The following is a 10,943-nucleotide window of genomic DNA, read 5'->3' as shown; positions in this document are numbered from 1 at the left end:
ACGAACTGTATTTACTTGGCATTATCCCAGCAGCATCAGCTGTGAATCTTTGGTGTGCTGATAAAGGTAATAATGATGATGGTAATGATAGTTGTTGTATATGACAGGTACCAAGAGAGAAAAAACACTTCCATAGGCTACAATGACTGTCCAAACATCGGTTAGCTCTTCGCTTTCATAGACGAAATGCTGACAATCCCAGGTCGGTTTTGTGAATGTATTGGGCTCAGATGCCCGCACTAAGGCACACGTATGTGTTGTGGTGTGTGTGTGTGTACCAAAACATACGCAGACATCCAGGCTAGCTTATTGTCCGAAATTTGGTGAAGGCTGACTTTTATATCTGACTGTCGACAGTCTAGACCAACACACGCGCGCTCCACATACATGTGAATGCGGGCAGAGCGAATGTTACCGCGAGTGTCAGACATGTGGAGAATGTCGACATTCCCCACGTTTCGGATATTCACCGCTACATCCTGCTCGCTTGCTATCTGTCGTGTGCGTTCCTCTCCTATTCAGATCTATCCGCTTTCTCTCTCTCTCTCTCTCTCTCTCTCTCTCTCTCTCTCTCTCTCTCTCTCTCTCTCTCTCTCTCTCTCTCTCTCTCTCTCTCTCTCTCTCACACACACACACACACCACCCAGCAGACGAGCCCACTCCCCCCCCCCGGTTGGCGAGGTCGGGGCGGGAAGCCGGGGCGTCGTGTCCCTTTAAGAGTGGTCCCTCTGACATCACGGCCAGCTGCAGGGAGCCGGGCTGGGGTGTGTGTGTGAGTGTGTGTGTGCGCTGGGCTGGGGCGATTGTGAATTCTCCTCGCGCCCCTCGTCAGTTCCCAGCCAAGCGGATCCCGTGATCGTGCGGGATCCGGCCGCGGGGGCGCCCTGTGCGTGCCAGCCTGTGTGTTTGTGTGTGTGCGTGCGAGTGTGCGAGAGGGAGAGGGAGAGAGGGGGAAAGCAGGAGGGAGGGGGACCGAGAGACAGGCAGCCACCTCTCGGCACCCGACTGCGGCATCACTGCCCGATCGAAGCCCCCCAGGACAAAATCGGTAGCAGCCTTTCTCTCTCTCTCGGGCTCCCTCCTCCTCCTTCCTCCGGCGCGCCTCCACCGCAGCCCCCCTCGCCCGCTCTCTTTTTCCATCCAACGATCCCTCCCCCCCCCGCACAGCCACCCTTCTCTCCCCCCCTTTTGGGGGTCGCCCTCCAGATAACGAGGCTATCTTTGGCTCAGGGAGACCCTCCTCTCCCCCAACTGGGACTTATTGATTTAATTCTCCCCCTCCCTCTTTTACCCGCATCTCTGCTGCGCTCCCTGACTCCCCTCCCCAAACGGGTTTTCCTCCTGCTGCGATTTCTGATCGCTCCCCACTCGCCCGTTCTCCCTTTCTCTGCTGCTGCATTCCCTTGCCCCCCCCCCCCGCAGCCTCTCGCCATTGCGTGGCTTTTTCAGTCCTTTGCCTCCTGCCTGGAAACACCCCCCACACACATAGCACTCCCCTCTCCTCCTCCTCCGGACCCTCTTCCTTTCCTTCCCTCTCTCACCTTCTGCCGGGATCCCTCTTCTATTCTCTCCCCCTTTTCCGCCGTCCCCGATTCCTTCGTCCCTTCGAGGGCTTCCCTGTCCCCCTCCCCCATCCGCTGCACCCCTTTTCAACCCCCCTCCGCCTCCCCCCTCTCCTGCACCCCTCTCTTCGCCCCTCTGCCTCTTCCCCTCCTCTCCTTCTGCGTCCCTCGTTCTGTCGTCTGCTCGCGCGCTCCCTTCTTCCCCCTGCTGCATTCGTCCGCTTGGCTCCCTTTTTCATCCTGTCATTCCCCGTCTCCCTCCTGCTGCTCCTGCTGCATTCCTTCTTCCGGCCCCCCAGCTCGGCTCCTCCGGCCCCCAGCTCCATATTGACCACCGCCAGCTCGCCCTCCTGCTCCCACCCCACTGCTGCATTCGTCGCGCCCCCCCCTCCCCAGAGCTCCCTCCTTCTCCCTCTTTCATTCTGTCGTGTCCCCCCTCCTCGAAGAAGACTGCAGCCCCTTCTCCTCTCATCCATCTCTCTCTCTTTCTCTTTCCTCCTCTTCTTCTCCTTCTCCCACTTTTTGGATGAAGCAAAGTTCTGGATGGGGCCTTCCGCGATAGAGACCCATCGTCGCTTGGGGGTCGCGTAGTCACCGGCCCTTCAAGAAGATACCCTCCCTTAAGAAAGAGGGAACGGGTGAGATCCCATCCCAACTCCCAGCCACCCCCTGGAAGGTTGGAGCGAGAGAAAAAGGAGAGATAACTAAGAATAAAAAGCAGGAAAGCGATGCAGGTGCGGTGGAAGAGCAAGGATCTCAAAGCTCCGGTGGGATTCTAACAGCAAGGTGAGAGATACAGACCCCCGCTTAGCCCACCTCCCTTCCCAACAGGGCGCTGAAATCCCTGCTAGTAACACAGCTGCTACATTGTCCTGCTTGGGAATCGCCTTTCCTTCGCTTCAAGGCAGGTTGCTCTCTGTGTGTGTCCATCTGCATTAGAAACCCAAAATGAGGAGAGGGGTTATCATGGCTCCGATCAGCTAATAGTTCTAAGGGGATGGAAGCCTCAGAGTTACACAGGGCTCTTCCCCGGCAGCCCCGGAGTTCTGTGCAATTAAGGAGCTTGTAACCTGCTTGGCTGGTCCTAAGTAAAAGAGAATCTCGCTAATGTCATGCTGCTCTTTTGGGTTCCCACTCTGGATGATTCGCCCAGTGTTGTGTTACTTTGGACAACTTTGGCCTGGGTGTGAGCTTGTGGCCTTTCCTGGAGGGGCAGCGGAATGGCTGTTTTGTAGCACCTGATGTGCATTGCAGATGCTTAACTTTTAAGCCTCTGGTTGGTGTGTTAGTGAATTCCTTCAGATCCTCTTGGATGAAGGCTGGGTTTTCTCTGGTACATAACAGCACAGATTGGCGATGATGTGTTTGGATTCTTTGGTAATAAGTTAGTGAAGAGAACACACATCCTTAACTCGTTTCTGTGCGGTTCTGTTATTGCACTGAGGTGCATGGGAAGCAATTTTGATTGGCATAATCCTCCTCTCCCCCAGAAATGTGGAGTCTGTGCAGGTGGGAACTCTCCTTGCTAGTACATACATGTGCCTATAGTCAATGCAAAACACTGCATGTCACTTCATATGAAATCTCATGTTTTTCGGTGTGTGTGATTCCCGTTACACCTAGTAAGCATGTACGGTTCAGCGTCCTTTCTGTAGATTTCTCTGGCTTCCTGTAGAGCCAAGCACAAACGCAAAACTGATTTCGAACAGCTGCCTTCAGTTAAACCTTTTCAACTATAACATTACCTACGGAGCCGTGTGGGTTCATGCCTTTATACAACACTACACCCATCTTCCTATTTATTTTTTGACGCCTAGTAGATACAAATCCCTTTAAATGCATTTTGTATGTGTGTTGCAAAACAGCCAGAACTGCTAATTTAGATGAGCCGTATGCTGCACCAGTATAGTGTGTGTGTGTGTGTGTGTGTGTGTGTGTGTGAGAGAGAGAGAGAGAGAGAGAGAGAGAGAGAGAGAGAGAGAGAGAGAGAGAGAGAGAGAGAGAGAGAGAATTGCTGGATGTAAATTCATTCTGCACCTTTCTCTGTGCACTGCACTGCCTGGCAGGCAGGATGTCTGTGATTTAAAAACAGTGTTCTATGTTAGGAGAGTGATTCCAGCCCGTAGTTTGGTACTGTCCCTTTAGCACACTTCCAACATAGCACTAGTATGTTTCACCGGTTTTGTTCTGTTTAAATACAGCATGCAGCATTAGGGTAGCTTTGACACCTTTGTCAAGGTGTTGCACTGGTATGTAATGCATGTGCCTGTGATTTTCTACAGCACTGTGTGTGTGTGTGTGAGAGAGAGAGAGAGAGAGAGAGAGAGAGAGCGAGCGCAAGCAAGCAAGAGCTCCTCTTCAATCCTTTTAACATCAATCTGTCTAGATTATCCAATGGTGTGTGTCTGTGTTTGTCATTACTATTAGCTCCTGTCTCTCTAGCTTGTGTGTGCAATTTCACAGGGTGGTGTCAATTGAATTATGTTTATGCTTACCTCCCACCCCTCTTCATGTTAGTGCACATAAGGGTACCTGATTTATGGGAAGCTTCTTTAATGCCTCGGTGCTTAGATTACATGGTACATAAAGATGAGGATGAGGGGTGTGTGTGTGTAGTCTTATATGTGCATCTTATTTAACTGTTTGTTTGTGTGTGTGTGTGGCAGGAGTAGATTTAATGTTTGCATATCTCCCATTAATTCTTGGCAGATTGCCCTCTTTGAGAGAGTATGTACTGTGGTCGCGCAAGTGAATTCCTTTCAACATTGAAGTCTATGTGAATTCTATACCCTCGGTGTGCATGTTTGTGTGTGTGAATTCTCAATGCTAGCGCACAAATAACAAAATTCTCAGAACGAGCCCTTTGTGTGCACAGACTGCGATATTATAATTGTAACAGCAATTCTGAGGTTTTAGCTTGCGTCCAGGAGCTATTCCCAACCCCTCCTCCTCCCCCCTCCGTGTTTTTCTGCTGGATGTGTGAGTCTACTTGAAAGAGAGATGGGCTTCAAGCAAAAAGAGCAAGATTTTGCATATAATACAGTGTATATTTCTGTCTCACTGCGCGCCCCTGAAAACAAACAAACCCACAAATGTTTAATCCCAGATGGTGACATTGCTGTAAGATTGTATTCCCCGCCACAGATGAATATGGTACAGTATTTGCTGGAGGGAAGAGATGTGGTTGCTGTGGAGCTGAGAGAAAGGAAGAGGTACTTGGGGTGGGTTCTGGCATTGAGCTAAAGGGTGAGATTTAATCTAACATAAGGGTGCATGAGATACAGAGGGGTCAAGCAGAATGTGTGCTGCATTTGTGCCAGGTTTGTTACATTTTGGGGGGCGCACACACAATCAACTATACAATGACAACAGCATGCGGTGGGGCAGAATGTGGGGGAACCCTTGTGGTGGTGGTAGAGGAGAAGGAATCGTTTTATGAGTTACACTAGTGGTTATGGGGAGGGGAAACACTTTTATGCTTATTGTATGGGAGGCAGTGTGGTATAGTGGCTAGTGTGTTGGGAGGACACCTTGCACCCTCAATCCCTCCTCATCCATGAAGCTAACTGGCTGGCTCTGGGCCTGTCATGCTCTCTCAGACTCACTTTCCTCACAGGGTTCTTGTGAGGATGAATTGGGGTGGATGGGACTGTTAGTGCCATCCTGAACTCCTTGCAGGAAGAGTGAGATTAAACTGTAACAAAGATGGTTTCCTTTGGCCTATTTATTTGGCCTATGAACACGGGTGGCCCTTTTAACATGGAAAGTCTGTGTTAGGTGGAAAGTGCACCCGTGTGTGTGTGTGTGTGCGCGCGCACGCACATGGGTGCATGCGCAAAAATCTCCTGGGGAATGTTGCTAGTTTTATTGGAACTCTTTTGGTTTTTCTTGAAATTATGCAGAGGCTTCGCCTGAGAAGGAGCCTACAAGTTCATTTTGGATTTCACTTTCGGTGGCATTTCAGCAGCAGTCCCCATTTATATGTTTAATTCATCACAATCCGATCCAGAGTGAGCAAGGCAAAATACATGGGCTTATCCCATTTTACCCTAATAATATCCCAGTGTTAGTCTTGCAACAGCTCTCTTAGGACAATTGATAGCCAAAATCATCCACTCAGTTTAATAACAGAGCAGCAATTTGAACCTCCATTCCCATAGTCAGAACACCACACTGCAGTCAGTGGCTTAATAGGCCGTAGAAGTTGGTTCATTAGGGCAAATGGGGCACTGATCCACAATTGGCCTCCAAACAGCTCTTGCCTGCCTGCCTGCCTGCCTGCCTGCCTTCTTACTTATGGCATTGGCTGTCAGCTTCCTCTTGCTCCTGAATCTCCACATAGAACTCAGCAGGGAGGAGAAGGATGGGAACAAAACTAGAATGAGTTGGTTCTGCAGGTCATTGGCTCTCTGGCGCCACCTACTGACCAGGCTCCCTGCATCCGCCCAACCAGCCCCAACGGACACCAGCCACTGCAGTTAACGGGAAGCTTTTCCTGCCATGGAAATATGTGGCAGCAAAAGCTCCACCAGCTAAATTTCTATGGAGCAGGCTGCTGTTAAAGGCTCGGGAGCAAGACTGGGGGAAAGGGTGGTCACCCTAACTTAAGGGAAAGGGGTCAAATGTCAACACTCGTAGGATCATAGGAAGCTTCCTTAGACCAGACCAGGTGACCAATATTGCCTACTCTGATGGACAGTGGCTCTCCAGGGTCTCAGGGTTCTCAGGACTTGCTACAGCAGACAATGGAAGCTGGTCCATTAGGGCAAATGGGGCATTTCCCTCAGCCAGCTCCCACCAGCTCCCTGCCTTCCTGCTTGCAACCAGTCCAGGGCATGGCACTGCCTATTAGCATCCTCTTCCTTGGTCTTGTTGCCCTTTGTAGAACTCAGAAGGGAAGGGAGCAAAACTAGAGTTGGTTCTGTGAGTGCTCTGGCTCCACCTACTGTTTGTCCTTCTTCCTTCCACCCTGCCAGTCCCAGTGAGCACCAGATACTACTGAATGGTTGAGATCAAACCTAGGACCTTCTGTATGCAAAGCATGTGCATCTCAAACTCACAGCCTTGGATTATAGGCACTTCACGGCAAACCCAACTGAGGTGATGGGTTTATAGATAGCTATGAGCTTCATTCACTCTTAACAACTGCTCAGCATTGGTTCTTGATCTGTAGGTGCTACTCAGCAAGTTTGTACTCAGGCTAGGAGAACATACTCAAGGCAACATAGCACAGATTTGTTGCTCCTTAAGTATCTTCAACCACCCTTTGGGACTCATGAGTTGAGTTTAGAAATGGGGGGTGAAAAGGGTAGATGTCTCATACTCTCTCATAGCATGTTTACTGAGCAACTGGAGTTTGTGATTGCTATTAAAAATGGACAATGGTTATTCCAGATGAGTTGTTTTGAGCATGGAAATAGAATATCTTACGTACAGAGAACTTCAGGACTTGTGACAGTGAGCACTTACGGATCAGTATATAATAGATTTTGGAAAGTTGCATTAGACATATTGTATGATGAACCCTGCAGGCCAGCTCTTTGAATGCAAGTTCAATGGAGAGATTTCCACTCATCGCTTTCTTGGTGTGGATATCCTCTCGTGCCAAGTTATTGTCTTTTGCTCATGCACCTCTCACAATCCTGTCTGTTTTCCTTGTATAACTATATTGCCCTTAATTTTTTAATTGGCCCTGTCCTGCAGACTGATACTGTGTACGCATTACGACTTACTCTGGCTCCAGTGCGCTCCCACTGCTGGTGTTTGAAGCGCTGTACACATAATATTAGCCACAATCTCTATCTATATTGAGAAATACAGCTGTTGGAGGCATTTCCCCACAAACCAGTTCCCATCTGATTTGAAGATGGAAGCCATGGTGAAACTGAGGTGTGTACGCTAGAAACAGTCATTGCACATGTGCAGACGACAGGCCATGGCCAGATGACAGCTTCACTGAACGGGAGCTTGGGGGGCGCATTGCAGGCACAGGGAAACATAAAGTGCATCAGGTAAAGACATTCCCACCCTCAGGCGCGTACAGCAACATGCAAGTGCGACTTGAAATGGGGAGGGGAAGTGACATTGCTGCATTTTAAGCTGCTATTGTGTGCATCACTTCAATGTGGGAAACAACATACCACTTATAGTAAATTATGCACAAACTACATGAAAAACTTATGTCATCAAGCTGAGCCACAGAGCAACCACCAATACCTATCTGCGCATCCATCATGGCAATAAATATCTGTTTGCCAATCATCCTTCCTCTTCTTCTCTTGCAAATGCCTGTCCACCCATCTGTCCATCCTATAATCTTACAATCTAGAGTTGGAAAATGTATTTGTAAGCTATCTGGTCCAACCCGCCTGGATGATGCAGGAAATTGAGAGGCAGAGCACCTCCATATTTACTATTATTGTTATTTAGTATATATCACAGCATAGCTCCAAATAACTCAAGGGGGTGTACACACTTCTGCCTCTCTCTCCACATCATCCTCACAACAACCCTGTGAGGTAGGTTAGCTTGAGAGATAGCGGCCAACCCAAGGTCACCCAATGAGCTTCACGGTCAAGTGGGGATTTGAACCCTGGTCTCCCAGGTCCTAGTTCAGTACTCTACCCACTACACTACAGTGGCTGCCCAGCCTCTGCCTAACGACGTCCAGTGTGTGACAGCCTCACCCAGGTCTTTAAACCTCTCTCTGCTCATGTGATCTTCTGTTTGTTTGGGGGGCCATAGCTCAGTGGCAAAGCACCAGCTCTGAATGCAGAAGGCCCCAGATTCAATCCCTGGTATCTCCAGGGTTGGCTAGGAAAAGAGACCTTGCATGGAACCCTGTAGAGCCGCTACTAGTCAATGTAGACAATACCGACCTAGATGGAGCCGTGGTCGGACTCGGCAGCTGCTTCCCATCCATAGCTTTGTCTTTGGCCCCATCTGCACAGTATGTTGAAAGTGGTATCATGCCGCATTAAACAGTCATGGCTTCCTCCAAATAATTCTGGGAACCGTAGCTTGCTAAGGGTGCCAAGTATTGTTGGGAGACACCCCTATTCCCCTTAACAATCAACCCCTCTGGAAACTGTAGGGGGAAATAAAGCTCTCCTAAGGAACAACTCTCAGCAAGCTTATCGGATGACAGTTCCCAGGATTCTTTGGGGTGAGGGGGAGCCATGACTGTTTAAAGTGGTATGATACTTCTTGAAACGGACAGTGCAGATGGGGCCTTGGGCTGTCCTTACAAACCTCCTCCTCTCCGTTCCCACAAACATATCATCCACTCTCTCTCTTCCCCTCTCCCGCCACACACACACACACACACACACGCTCCTTCTCCCTTGAATGTTGTGTATGCATATAAAGATCTGGAACAGGAAGAGGAATGTGTGTGAGTAGGGTGACCATATTGCGCCGCCTTCTGTAACCAAAATAAAACAATCACAGATGGGAGGAATTGAATAAAGGTTCTCCTCGGGGGGGGGGGGGGGAGTGACACTTCACTGCTAAGGGGCTATAAACAATGCTGTGGGCAGGCAGTAGGGGGCGCTGTAACATAGGGAGTAGGGCAGGGAGATTGATATTTAGTGGGGTTAAAGAGGAAAGGGGGGAGAGGATATATTTTTATTTCTCTCCTTAACTATGGGGGGTGTCAGAGAGCGTGCCCCACAAGGATCTGCCCCCCACAAGGATTTGGGCCCTCTAACAAGGAACTGCCCCCATTACTCCCCCCCCCCCAATTTGTGGACTCTTGTGGTTAACATGTGATGCTATTTCTCTCTATATAAAAATATACTTTGTGCCTTCTGTGCCCCCCACCCTTTTTCTGGTGCCACCCCTCCCCATGACAGACTCGCTGCCATTCAGACTGCCCCTATCCCCATGGCCCTCCATTCTAGGCCAGATACTATTTTCCTATCCTTCACACACATGCACATACACACACAGAAAGAGAGAGAGAGAGAGAGAGTTTAGGTCTTTTTTTGGTCCCTCTCTTCAGCACAAATGCAGTCGAGGGCATAAATAGAAACCCCTGGAGACACAAGCCAGGGAAAAAAAGTGCTTGAAAATCCATTGTGAGGGGGATGATGCTGGACTCTCTGAAAGCACAAACATATCTTGGAGAAAACCATAACTATGCAACGGAAGGGAGCAAAGCCTTGATGGCTGGGGGCGTCGGGGGCGGGGGATGGTGAAGATGTGCATGTGGGGCAGACGGGGGTGGGGGGACACCCTGGTTTCCAGAGGCCCATGTAATTGGAGGAGACTGGAGGTTGGGGCAGCAACCATGTACTTGAAGCGACTCACCCCTGCTCTACATGTTTTCAACCCCCACCCCACTACTCCAAATGTATTTCTCATGTGACTCCCATATATCGGTCTGGGACGTGAGGACAGTTGTCATCTTTGTGTTTCATGACATCAACTTCTGCAAGAGATAAATCAATGGAAGAGATGAGTCTTCCATGGATTGGGGGGGGTGCACGAGAAGGCTTGCGCTCTCCCTCCTCCCCCCCATCCTTCCACAGAAACCCATCAAGAGAACTGGCCTGAAATTATGAGCACTGAGGGCTAGGAAATTGAGGAAGGGATGAGGGGAGCTCAGTGCTTCAGGTGAGATCTCAGTGCTTTACATTCCCAGAACAGACCGTTCCTGTATCAGTGCTAAGCCCCAGAATATATCAAGAAGATTGTCTCTGAGCATGTGCAGAGTTCCATCCAGCTCTCTCTATGTTCACTACAGCCCAATCAGGCACAACTGGTGCAGGGCTTCCAGGTCAGACAGGAAATCATAGAGGTGGAGAGGTTTGAAAGCATCAGCCAGTTCAACCCACTGCAAGCTTGAATCCTAGAAACTATTGGGTGGGGGGGGGGGAGAGAAACCAGCCACAGGTGTGATGGATAATTCAGGGTGTGGGAAGAAGAGTGAGACTGAGAAGGTACAACGTTGTTTCTGCTGTTTCCAAGTCTCTTTGTAAAACATCTGCATGAAGGACCAGAACCAGAGACTGGTGTTTGGGGATAGGAAGGTAGAGCGTGGCTCAAGACTTTGTGGGGCATGTGTGTAAGGGGTAAGGGGTCACAACACAGGGCATCTGCTAAGGCCCACTCCCTGCAGTGGTCCAACTGCTGACCTCTGGAGCCTCCTGGTCCCCTTGCGCTCTCTCCTCTTTGAGAGGAGGCTACACACGCATTGGCTCAAAAGAGGAACGGCGGCGCATCAACAAAAAGAGAGGATGCCAGGTCTGCGTCAAATTTCCATACGCTGATTTTCTGTCAAGATGCAAATTCAGGGATGCATCCATTCAACTAAGTTCGGGTCAGAGTAGAAGAAAACGCATGCACCTAAGTAAGTAGTGTGAATTTGACTTCAACGGG

The 10,943-nt window shown here is 49.7% G+C and overlaps 1 protein-coding gene across 1 annotated transcript in view; it reads left to right on the top strand.

The window, feature by feature from the left end:
• The first annotated feature begins 796 nt into the window (after positions 1-796).
• Positions 797-10,943, top strand: part of CACNG7 (calcium voltage-gated channel auxiliary subunit gamma 7) — a 40,862-nt gene continuing 30,715 nt past the window's right edge. Inside the window, exons 1-2 of the mRNA XM_081886076.1 lie at positions 797-1,048; positions 2,095-2,348. The gene's annotated coding sequence lies outside the window, so the exon portion shown is untranslated. The remainder of the gene's footprint in view (positions 1,049-2,094; positions 2,349-10,943) is intronic.

The sequence above is a fragment of the Podarcis melisellensis genome (genome assembly GCF_964234715.1).
Source record: "Podarcis melisellensis genome assembly, chromosome: 13".
Lineage (NCBI taxonomy): Eukaryota > Metazoa > Chordata > Lepidosauria > Squamata > Lacertidae > Podarcis > Podarcis melisellensis.
This window is presented reverse-complemented; position numbering and strand designations above follow the sequence as displayed.